Source organism: Macrosteles quadrilineatus, unplaced genomic scaffold, assembly GCF_028750875.1.
Source record: "Macrosteles quadrilineatus isolate MER2022 unplaced genomic scaffold, UCM_ALF_1.0 Scaffold_9__3_contigs__length_116548681, whole genome shotgun sequence".
NCBI classification, from domain to species: Eukaryota; Metazoa; Arthropoda; class Insecta; order Hemiptera; family Cicadellidae; genus Macrosteles; species Macrosteles quadrilineatus.
In genome coordinates, this window is record NW_026542602.1 from 97402812 (window position 1) to 97416745 (window position 13934).

Sequence of the window (13934 nt, forward strand, 5' to 3'; positions counted from 1 at the left end):
ATAGTCCGTTTAGAATAATCAAAGTCACAAATATTAATCCTGTTGACAATATACATTTACTTATATAAACATTTAAAAGATAGCTGATATGAAAAAAAAATATAAGTTCAGGCCTACTGGTACACAGGAAATCGTTGATTTTCCTTTGGTAGTATAAATTATAACCATATTAAAGTACACACTGCAAAATTTATCCTAAATATTAGAGAAAAAATTAATCTACATCAGCGGTTCAGATGTAACCAAACAATAAACACATGTGGTAAACATGTGTAATGGTAGTATCTACATCTCTAAAAAGAATGGCTAGATACGTCTCAATGTGAAGTGGTGAAAGAGTGTTTCGGAGGAAACAAAGCGGGAAATAAAAATGTCACCTACTTTAGAAGCACACCTGGGCTCCTGAGTTACCTGATATGTGGCAGCCTATCTCACGACTCACGACACAATTTAGTGCATTTCCCCATCAAATATAAATACATAACCGATTAAACCTGACATCTGACATTATGGTCATCTTCAACATACCGGTGGATGAATCTTTTATCTATACCTCTTCAAAATAGTTTAGTTATTTTTACCATTGCAATAATTTTCAACTGAACTACAGAAAATGGGTTACATATAAATCAGGACTTATATAACTTATATAGATAGTACGGATTTAATTTGTTTTGCTGTAAACATTGTTGAATATAATAAACAAGCTGTTGTACCTGTGCTTTGCAACGGAAAAAGTACGTGAAATAAAATCCTTTTTGATCTTTACATATGTTGTAAGAGTTTGGTTCAAATTAGCTGTCATAAATGTAAAAAAAAATATTAGTGCTGCACCCTGTTGGTAAACCTTATAACTATTTAATGCTATTTAATATCGTACAACTTGTGTAGTTGAAACAGCCGATAATATTCTTTTATTCCTTTTAAATATAAATACACATAAGGTTCATGGAAAACTCCAGAGTCACTGGGGCGGAGCCCAAAAGGATTTTTGAGATATAATCGGGAATGTGAGCTATTATCACACTAAATTTCAATCCAATCCGACCAGTATTTTTTGTGTTTACTTGTCACAAACATACATACATACATCCATACATACATACATACATACATCCATCCATCCATCCATCCATATACATCCAAACTTTCTGGAAATCTGCTATACAAATAAATCTAGTATGTACTTATTATAAATTTATGCAAATTTTAATTATGATGATGTAACCATAGAAACATATACCTCTGAATATAAAAATATCCTATTAATTTGGTACCTATGTTTCAACCAGCTGTGAAGCAATATAAAACAAAATATATATACGTAATAGTAAGTGAGTTTTCTGTTACATCCCTTTTCCAGCTGTCCTACTCAACCGGTTTTTACAATTGAGGTGTCATTTTGAAGCTTAAGATCGAGCGCACATGCAAATGTTGGTTAAAAAATGAATTTCCTTTAGGGCTTCGCCCCCTTTTGTTTAATTTACAGCCCATTTTCAAAGATACAGTGATGCTGACCAACATTCTTTATAACGGTTAAAATTTGAATTGTAATTAACAGCTCAGATTATAAACAGTCAGACTATAAACAAGAGACTGAGGAGTTTAAATCTTTTTAACAGTTATTATTTTTTTCAGTTATACAAATTGTTGCAAATTCCAAAATGTTAAACCAAATCAAGTACCTAATATCTGAAAATATCTATGATCAGGAAACCACGTTGCAAAGTATATTTTCAATGATAAAGAGTGGTCTAAAAATGTTTAATATTACTGAGGTCAGTTTGTGTATTTTCCGACCCGTCGTGATGAAAAGTATATATATAGACCATTGGGTCTATAGTCTCTGATATCGTACAAATTGTACTGAACGTTTTATTCCGGCACTTACTACATGCTCGGTTCATTTTGCACGTGAAATTTTGTTGAAACTTGAAACTTGAGCGTGCGTGCCGGAAAACGCCTCTTTTGGTCCTAATAATCGAAATACTTATTCCTAAAAATGATATTGCATTGGGATGGGCATTGATCGATTGTGTACAATCGTTATATTAATGCGCATAACTAGTATTATTAGGCTATAGACACGACAGGGACAGGCATAAGAACACAAATCCAAGAACTAAAAGATCTTGTTTTGTTTTAAATTATAAGTTATTACCGTGTTGTTCTTACCACCCAAAAATAATGAAAATAACATTAATATAGGCTAGTTTAGTTTTGTTTGTCAAACCCAACTTTTACATTTGCCATAGGGCATAGAGGAAGGAAAGAAAGTAAGGGCACCATAGGGAACCCTATAACCTGGAACTAGAGTTCTGTCACGTCCTCATGTTATTTCTTTTCTGAGCACAACGGGGAGTTGTATTGAGAGATGGATTTGTGTTTGAGATGTCGACATTTTGTACATTCTTTTATTGGTTATTAGTTTTCAAGAAATTACCCATTGATACTTGGAAAAAGAAACACAATATTCTGGATATTTTAACTTTAATCTATTGTGACATGGAGTGGATGCCTTGCCCAACGTTTTTATGTATTAAGATCTAAGCTATTACACAAAAACACATACTATAGTTACACAACAAGTACAGTATTCACTTAGCTACCTAATTAATTTATTTATTGATTCTTAAATTATTTTATAGGCGACAACTCAAAGAATAATTTTATGTCCCTTGCACATTTAAAAGGTAAAATAGTTTTTTGTTACACATGTATATATTTGCCTATTTCTTATTTTCTCTGTCTTTTTCTATTTCGAATATTGTTAATTTTTTCAAAATTTTTTAATCGTGCATTATTTTGTATGGCATATAAAAATATGAATTAAATCTAGTAAACATTCTTTGACCAACATTGTACCGTAATTAATTTAGGATTTTCTCTCAATAGCCTTGATTTTAAATTACTACTGTTATTTTTGTGACCTGAGAAGGCCTACTATACGAGTGGGGAGCGAACTGGTCTTGTGGTGGAGCGTGGAGATTTGGTGGCCGAGGTCCCTGGGTTCAACTCCTGCCAATCAGTGCATTTTATTTATGTGATAATGCCGCGATCCTTTAGGACTAGCCTGCTATAATGTGTTCCGCACTAGAACCTAGCTTCCTAGAATGTAAAAGTGGAACATACAAAACTATACAAATAATCTCGCTGTGTGTTTCAAAAGCAATGTTTTAGAGCTGAGGACCTTTCTCATTATGAACTCCTCCCCCACTCGTTTACTGTAAATTTTCCAAACCAATCGAAGTTTGGTATATTGGATCTTCTTCATTCACCCTATCTCCGATAATTAATCTAAACTCCCAAGCTACACCATTCCAGTTAATATTTAGTTTAAAGTTATAGAAAGAAACCATGCATAGTACTCACAATAATGCAATGTGTTACAGTATTAGTTTTGCGACTACCATTTTACTTGAGTTTATTTGATTTGATTCTAAAACGCATTAAATTAAAATAACTCGTCCACATATAGTATAATGCTGGTACCGTTCAGTTAGTACGCATTTAATGAATTTTGTTATACAACTCAATTAGTTTCAAACATGAACATAAAGCAGCAAATAAAACATTCCACAATCACTGTTACTTTCACTCATCATAACATTTATCTATATAACAATATTTTTTTCAATTACAGTGAGAGATAACACACAGAATCAAAGATATTAGAATAGGTTGTTTCTTATACAACTATAACAAACTATAATAAACTGTATAACAATAATACCCCCGCCACAGCAAACCTGCAGACTAAGCGAATTTCAACATGTCTGATTACATTTTTACTAAAATATTTCCACAAATAAGTCATATTTATTCCCTATTTAAATAACATTAGATTTAACGAGTGCTTAGGTTTGCTGCTACGGGGAAGGTAAAAAGTGTTTTTTGAACATAAGTCAATAGTATAGGATGAAATAAATAAATTTGCTAAACTTTATCAATATATATCCATAAACAAGTAAACTACAACAATTTTCATTTTCTCCATAAGAATAACATGGGAATTTTAAATTACACTATTTTTGAATTTTCTCCGTGACCGTTAGGCATACAACAGCGCTTCAACATACTAAATTATTTCTTTTTTTAAGCTCTACAAAACGGTTTAAAAAGAAATTGCAAAATTTTTTGTTTTTAGGGTCCAAAATGGGAAAACCCCATTTTTACCCCATAAAACCCCCCATAAACCGTTAATCAATGGTCTGCTTATGCTGGATCGCGAACTCGTTCGAATGAACGTAGGTTTACACGTTTGTACCAAATTTCATCAAAATCGGATAATTTTTACTCTAGTTATCGCGCTAACGGACACATATCTATATATACAGGGTGTCCCGGAACTCTCTACCAATATTTTAGGGCATTGCTCCTGGGTAAGAAACATACCTAAATATCATATTTAAATTGTCCGGAAGTCCTTAGTTACTCACACAGCCGCCATTTTGTTTTTTTCAGTTATTAATTTTTTTCTAAAGAATGGTTAAACATACGAAATGGAAACTTTGCACGAGCATTAATGACAACTAGACAAAGCTACAAAAAAATATGACGATTTTTCAAATTCATAAAACAAATTGGCGGCCATTTAAAATTTTTATAAAATCAACGGGTTTTGAGCTATTTAAGGAACAACATTTTAAATGATCGCCATTTTGTTTTATGAATTTGAAAAATCTTCATATTTTTTTGTAGCTTTGTCTAGTTGTCATTAATATTTGTGCAAAGTTTCCATTTCGTACGTTTTACCATTCTTTAGAAAAAAATTAATAACTGAAAAAAACAAAATGGCGGCTGTGTGAGTAACTAAGGACTTCCGGACAATTTAAATATGATATTTAGGTATGTTTCTTACCCAGGAGCAATGCCCTAAAATATTGGTAGAGAGTTCCGGGACACCCTGTATAAATATGAATTTGAACGGATGGTGTTTTTGGCCTCTACAGACGTCAAAATGAAAAATTAAATCGGTCCCGGGTCCAGGTCTTACAGTACCATGAGTACTACGGTAATAGCTACTTCCCTATAGAAAAATTCGCTAAAAACATATTAGTTTAATGTTTTTTTTTTCGGATACTTATGACCGTATAAGCATTCGTAAAGTACGATGTGATTCGGAAAGTAAGTGATGTGAATTATTCATTATTGATAAGCATTCGGCTTAGTCAATCAAAACGAAGGAATGAATTATTTCACTCAAAAACTAAAAAACGTTAACGTCGAAGCTAAATAATTAAAGTGCAAGAATGTATTTATCCAATTTCCTAAAAACAATATATTTTTAAGGTACAGAATTGTGCATCGTATCTCTGAGTGGGGGGGGGGGGGGGGGGTGAAACAAAGTCCGCACAGTCAATGAAGCGCAAGTGTTGCTGACGTTTATATTTGCTGCCAATTTACGGTTATTGGACTTAAAGACAATAGGCCTGCTGATTTTTCCACACATTGGACAGTGTTGATGTTTTTAGTTGTTTATACTTTATTGGAATATCTTCACAATAACAATATTGCGTTTCAAATTGAACTGACTATATGAAAAAAATAGGCTTTGGCTTGGACATTAGACAATATACGCAATACACATCCTTCACTCATATTTGGGTTAAAATACGCACCTAGGAGGCGTCCTCATCTCAAGTAATATCTATCTATATATTAATAGGCAAGCATGTTTCTTTAAAACCTTTTTTCTCAGGTCGTGTGCATCGCAGAGAAAATCTACGCATACTGTTGGAAAGATATTTTCCTGTAGATGTGCAGAATGCCTCTAAAAGTTAAAATAGGCTAACAAATAAGCACAAAAAATTAATTTGAAAACTTCAAAAAATTAACATGGAGCATATGGGTTGCCATGATGGTGACGAAATAACAACAAAATGTAAACAGAAAATCAAAACAAATGGAAGAAATTCAAATCACATGTGTTATTTACAGTGTGGGGAGAAAATAGAGAAGTAAAGTCTGTACATTAATTATTTTTGGTCGAGTTTCGACCACAGGACGACCACTAGTATTTACTTAAAACAGTTCAGCGTCATAGGATATTACGGCTTATGCTTTAATTAAAAGTAACAATTTGTGTTAGTACATTTATTGGTTAGTAAAGTTCCAGAATACTTCATACTTAAAGATGGATCTATTTAGTACTTTGAGGATTCATACAACTTTGAGAAGTAATGCTCGTATCCGAGGTCAATGCTACACTGTGTATTCGAAATGAAGATGGAAAGTACAGTATTGTTTAAAGTAATCCATTTCTAGCACAAATAACTATTGCTAAAAAAATTTAAAGATACACTATTAAATAGACAGATTGATAGGTAGAAAAATAGAAATAGAATAAACAAGACAAAAATAGTCTACGAATAAGTAGTATACCTTACATCATTTAAAATATTTCGGATGCTATTTACACATTTACCCCCTCAACATCAAGCCCTAACATCGACAATCGAGGTTTAACACTCAATCAAAGTTGGCTTCGTAGTTGGATAGATAAGTCTCACGAGTGATCCATCTTCGGTAATCCCTACCCTCAAGTTGGCTCATTCATCTCGGCCTGACTATTGGTGGTTAAGGGGAACTAAGGGGTGACAAAGGGATAAATTATAAATCAATGGAGGAACACACAGCTAGGTTAATTCGGCAACTTGGTGAAAAAATTTGATTATTTAGAAAACTGTATTTTAAGTTTTTACTGGATTTTTTTTCAAAACGTACAAGCATGCTTTAAGTGTTGTAAAATGTGTTGAAGGCTTTGATTTATGTTACAATTCAAAAACTAGAGGGCTTCATGTTTTCTATATTTCATTGGGGTTTCTACTATCCTTAAACCGCATATTATTCAGTAATTCGTCACTGCATAATTTCCTGGCGTGCAGAAGTCGTGGATGTCTACTCATGTAGGCCTACAATCTGCGAGGGCTTTTAACTCTGTCCCTTGAAAATACTAGATACGACTATTTTGTAAATGGCGTGTCTAATTCAGTACAAAAGTCAATGTCCATACAAAATTAATTACTTTTGTTTCACACTCTAATTTAGTGACGCTTGCAATATGATTGTATTTTGGCATTGGAATGTTATTTCTGTTTCTGATTCAGAAGTAAAAGTTAACTTTATTATGTAACCAATCTAAATTGTGTTATATTTACATTAGCACCAACCCAGGTGAAATAACTGCAAATAATGTTTGTGCTAGTTTATTTGCCGTTCAGTACACGTAATGCATACGTCAGCATCAAGTTGATCGTAAACTGGAAGTTAACTCGTAAATACGATCGTGATCTCGTTTACGATCTAGTCTCACACGTGTGATGTGATCGGTAATCTGAACCTAACGAAATAATTGATTTTTTCATTAAAATATCAAAATCTTTAAGTACGTTCATATTTTAGTTATATTTATATTATTATTTATATATTTTAGTCATATTTGTATCGACTCACCAATCAATCAAGCAAACGTTTGTCCCAAGACATTTACAAGGGAAAACAAGAAACTTTTTCTATAAAGTAAACGTTAATGGTAAACTAACACTAACACGAACTTATATTGAATAATATTTATTTTTTTCGGAAAAGTTGCTCCTACTGTAACAATCTCTTATTGAATGGGCTTAACAATCTCTTATTGGACCTCCTAAACAATTTTTTTTCAATATCACTTCAATAACATACTCAAAGAAAGTTTGTTGATATAAATTTCTCGCAAATATTTAAGTAGTAACTATATCCTCCGAAACAAATAATCTATTTAATCTCTTAATTGGTGACTATAAAACATCTATATGCCTAAAATTGTATCCATAAAGGGTTTATGAGCTATTGAATTAAAAATAAACTATGAACGAAAATCAAAAACTTTAAGCCAATCAACAAAGGAAAATAAAATATTTTTTATTCTACTGAATTTTAATTAAGGAGAGAAAATAAAATAGTTGTAAGGTGCAAGAACGCAGCTGGCCTGGTTAGTGGTTAGGGTGCAGGATACGTTTCCTTAAGGACATTGGTTCAAATCTTGCACAACACCAATATATTAAGCCACATTTTTGGAGCCTACGTGAAGCTGTAGGTTTCATTAATGTTACCAAAACTGAATAAAAATGTTCGCTCAGGGAGTTAGTTGTCTCTGTATTAGACATCTCTCTTGACTAAAACCCATCCAATAATTTAATTTATTTAAACTACTATAGGCCTACAACTTGCTGCTAGTAAACATAACACTTTCCTCCTACATACTGCATAATTTTCACAATTTGCTTCAGTTTTCTCTTGTTCTAAACTCTTACTTTTGTCCGTTGTAATAGTTTTATAGATCTTATCTCTGAACGGTAAGATATATTCTTCCATGAAGGGGGAGAACACCAATTACCCTTAGCGTACTGAATAGGGGGAGAAAAGTAAGGGAAAAGTGTAAAGGATAAATTGGGGTGAAGGGCTATAAAACTGGACTCCATTCCATAGAGAAAGGTGGTGTTGGCTAAATGCCTGTTGAACCATATCTGTAAACTTGAGTTGCAGTTGAGTTCAGTAAACCCCGTATTAATCCGAATTAGTTGGGGTTCCTTCGGATAAGTGGAAGCTTATACTTTATTAAATGAAATCATATTAATACGAAGCAACACTATTCAGTTACTGTTTGTTTTTGTGTGTTGTGTACAACATAACACATTTTACCACAAAAAGTATGAATACTTTTTGAAACAGCAAATAAAACAGTAACTATGAACTGAAATATACGCACAGGAGCTACGAAGTGTTTGTAATGCAAAGCTTTGCTTAATAAAAACCGATGTCAAATAGAAGGTTATGCCTATATTAAGTTACCGAATAGTTTGCAATCAAAATTTTTTTTAAGTGCAGTTTTCTTCCACCTAAAGAAATCCCATTTCGAATTGCTAGTGTTTGAATGTAACTGAATCTACATAAAACCCAGATTCTATATAGCTTTAAGTGTAGATTATTAACCAAAATTATTCACCAAATAGCCTACACACTATTTTTTTCTTTTTTTTTGGGGGGGGGGGGTTAAAAAGTATTACTTTGCTGATAAGTTAAAGACTAAGAAAATAGTATTGGGCGTATTGGTGGTATGGTACAATAGTAGGCAGGCCTAAATAATATTGGGGATATTTACAACAAATCCATCTAAAACCTAGGTATACTTGGAAAAACCATAAGTTTATAAAAATAAGATTCTTTAACTATCTATCAAATTGTTATGACTTTCCTAGTAACATAGTTAAGATATAATTAAAATTATACCAATATCACCAACACCAATGTAATCAGTGCTCTGGAAACATCACCGAAAACCAAAAGCTACTAGATCCGTGGTCAATGTACTACTATAGAAACAGCAAATAAAACAGTAACCATGAACTGAAAGTACGCACAGTAGCTACGAAGTGTTTGTATTACAACGCTGTAAGTAAGTAATGTACGATAGAAGTACATTGACCACCGGGATCTAGTAGCTTTTGGTTATAGCTAATACTGAAATAATCAAATTCATCAGTCTAGATAAATGCTGCTAGTTAAATTGAACAAATTCTGACATTTCATGATCAGTCAACAATTATTTTTACAATTATAAAAAAAACCATTTAAATCACATGAATTTAGCAAAATGTATCAATGCCAGTGCTTTAAAGCCAAAATTTCAAATTAGTTCCAATACCACCCTGAATACTCCGAGTAATTATATTTTTCCAAGGACAATAATAAAGATCTGAATAGGATTCAACCCCTTCGATTGAGAAAAATCTCAGAATTAAATCTTTAATTGAAATTCTTATTAAGGTTTCTTATCAATCCTATCCCCTACGCCTGTATTGGCTCTGACAGTTTTGGGGGAAAGAACGAAAGAACTGAAGGTTCTGGGGAATTGACTTAATAATAAACCACCACAGAAGCAATAGGGTTAAAAATTTGCATTTTTAATAATAGGTCGCTTAGAAATTTAAACTCAAGTAAAGTTAGTCTATAACAGTGTAATCACAAAACAGGTTTTATATTTCGTATGACTTTAATTCATATTTTAATAATCGTTTTATAATCCTACAACTACAGTATTGTACGACTATCGTAGTTTCGGAGACAGAAATAAATGTTAGTTGTTTTTTATACATGAAAAACAAATACAATTTGATGTCGAGATATTTGAAAATTTTCTCATTATGAAGGTTTATTGATTACATATTTGATAACTAATTCAAATGAACATAAATTAAAATCTATTTCTAACTTTCAAGCTAAATAAAAGCATTCGTTTTAGATACTTTAATTTTAACAAAGAACACCCTGGCATCTTTGTAAGCCTACAACAATATTCTGAATTTGAGGGAGGAATTCCCTCTACATTTCTTATACACAATACCACATGTTTATTTCAAGAGATCTCAACAAGCCATTAAAACTATTGTCCAACTTTCCACGAAGTTTGGGTAATCTTTGAAGTTCGTGACTTTATCTTAAATGGGGTGGAAGGAATTTGACTTCCGTATTCATAAACTTGCGTTTTATGTAACTTAGTGAAACTCATTTGACTAAGAATAAAAATGGAATCTAAAAGTGTACAAATACATTTGTGCATAGCTAAACACTTATTCTTAAGTCGAATGATAATATGGTCGTTTTGTATGCAAAATCCTTGACAATCACCATTTGTATTTTATACATTTGATTTTTGCCAGTAGCTTTATTTTTACTACTTTTTTAGGGAACGTATTTTGTTAATCTTGGCTTTGCTATTATTTAAATTTAACGTACTGTTAGAAAAGACAATCAATTAGTTAACAGTCTAATACAATTTGGAAACTGGGTCCATAATAGATTATTTTGGGTATCGAACTAACGACCTTGTAATTTGAAGGAGAGCACCCAGCCATTTGGATATTCAGTCGGTAAAATATTGACCAGTCAATTATCTTATAATGATTATTTTATAACCCATCAAAATTCCAGTTAATTCTTACTATGTTACTATTCTTATGTAAAACTAGAACCCTTACAAAACCATTGAAATTAAGACTAAACAATCAAAATGTAGGTTTATATCAACGACCATAAGACCACATTGGTCTTATGTGATCGTTCGTTTGTATAGCTTTGTTTTTTTTGTTGTTTTCCATTTTCCCCCTAAAACATAGGATTTCCCAAATTTCAAATCAATCTCTAAGCCATGTTTTAGAGCTAAAAACAAATAATTAGTATCTTGAGGTGTTTTTGTACAGTTATTAGTTACGGAGAAAATTCCAAAGAAATGGAAATTTAAAATTCCCATGTTATTATTATGGAGAATAAGTTAATTGTTGTAGTTTACTTGATTATGGATACATTTTGATCAACATTGGCCTATTTATTTTGTACTAAGTTTAAAATAAATAAATTACCTTTTTGAGCTTTGAATATGTAGCTCAAGGGTACATCGAGCTCAACATCAAGGGGTCATTGAGTGACATTTGACTAAAAACGCACTTTATTACCCTCCCTGTAGTAGCAAACCTAAGTACTCGTTAAACATAATTCATGTATTTTATATTAAACATAAAAATGTCATTAAAGTAGTTAAAACTCTAACTAGCCTACACTGTACGACGTGCGAATCTCTTTTGCGTGAAGAGACACACTTCTAATAGTCAAGTCAATTTGATCAAATAGACCAAAACGCCAAGATGAGAAGAGTTGTAAAAAAGATTGGGATAAAGTTGGATTACCAAAAGTTATAGCCAGGCATCATCTTACTGATCACGTACTTTTACAACCTTCACCTTAGAAATACGTAAACGGTGGCTAAATAACCTATATGCCATCATAAATTAAACATATTGCATCTGTTTAGTATAAGTGAAACGTATTTCAATGTTTAGGTCTATTATTGATTTATTATTATCTTATTCTTATTCTTATTATTGTTTTAATATCTTCAAGTCTATGTAAACATGTTATATCTGCAAAGTATTCGTATATTGTGATGAAAGAGTAAACGATACACATGTGATCAGTACAGTAGAGAGAATCATTTATTTGACATCAACACACTCTGAGTTTCGGACATCAAACAAACATCAAAACATGCTGCATATTTTACAACGGGTTAAAAGGTTTGCAGTATTTTAATGTCAATGCACATATGAAAATCAGCTACTGAGGTATATTTGAGCAGTTTAAAGTCGTAGTTCAAATTTTTGGTATCAACTATTACCCAGAAAAATTATACAGGAAATAGTTATTTGTGCAACTAGTGGGAAAAGTGAGCAATTGACTCACTCGAGAGAAATCCTTACTCACGAGCCGTAGGCGAGTGAGGAATGGTTTCTCGAGTGAGGCAATTGTACTTGGAACTCGAGTTGCACATTATACTTTTCCTACAGTTACCATAAAACAAATAAATTGGTGAAGAAACATAACCTATTTTTACACAGAATTGAACTTTTGATATAACATTTAATGTGAAGTGACAAATACAACAGTGCAACAGCTGACCAGCTGATTTACAGCCATTGCTGCCAACGTATTTCGCGCGCATACGACGTTGCCTGCATGTTACGCGCTCACTATTTCGTGCCTTCTCGTTGCAAATCTGGAGTGAGACAAAGTAATTAGAGTGAGACAATGTTAACATTGTCTCACTGATGAGCGAATTGGCCACTTTGCTTTCTCAAATCAGTGAGAGAACATGTACATTGTTAGGTAACTGTAGGAAAAAAACATTTCATATATAACACAATTTCTGTATTGAAAAAAGTAATAGCCTAGAAGTCAGAGAATAATCAAACTTAACTGTAATTCGAGATCACAAGTCAATGGGTTTTCGATAAAACTAAAAATTTCCCATAACTTAACACTTTGATTTGTAACTTATTTTACGTTTTGGGAATACTTCATGGTGCAAATAAAAGACATTCGCCACAAGAGGTAGGTAGCATTAGATAATCCACCCGAGTAGTGTAGTATTTGAAACGTACGCTTTAAAATTCAAAGCACGTATAATAATAAATGAATAAAATTTTAAATCTAGAGTAACACCCTACACACTAATTGAAAAACATAAAAATCAGTTCAGTGTTACGTAAAATATGAGAAGTTTGGTTCGGTTCCCAAATTGATTTCCCAAGTTCAGTTTATTGGTATCCCTCTCGCCCCATACGTAATGTCCAGCAGGGAGCTACTACCAACCCTTGGTAAAGTTACGGCCTCACAGGGGTAGTCCCAATTAGTACAACGGTGGTAAATAGTGACGTACATATTACTTTCCATATAATATGTAAACATACAGTTTTATCACTGAAAGAATATTTTTTGTATTCGCGATTAAATTTTGTAAATGTTTTATAAAATAATTTGGGCACAAAGAGAAAGAAGGGGTTTTATGAATTCGTAAAATAATAATTCGTGAATAATAAGGAGTGTATTATTTATGTTGAGTAGACTTCTAGTCTGTAATTATTTGTTAACAACTTTCCTGAAGGGAAACTATTATAGTTGTTCTCGTAAGACCAAGGAAAGGAATGGGGTTTTCCTATCGGTTTAAGTTAATATAAGAAAAAAACACAGATTCATCAAAATATTTTATGAATTATTGTATCTTTCCATAAGTGGTAACTTTTTGAAAACCCTACAGACCGTTTGACTAGGTAAGAACAAATAAAATTAAAGGGTTTTGTTTAATCCCATTTCCTGTTTTTGGTCCATACGAATTTTAAAAAATGTTTGTGGATAATATATATGTTTAAAATAATGTTCTAAAATTTTTTGTACTTCGTTTCTGGGAACTAAAAGTCATAATAAATTAAGAAATTTATCTAGTACTCCGGACACAACGGCATACTGATCCAAAATGCATTTATCTAAATTTCATTGATCCAAAAGCCATAACTTTGAGGGCCACTACTCCGAAAATGTGTTATGAAGTAAAATGTCCT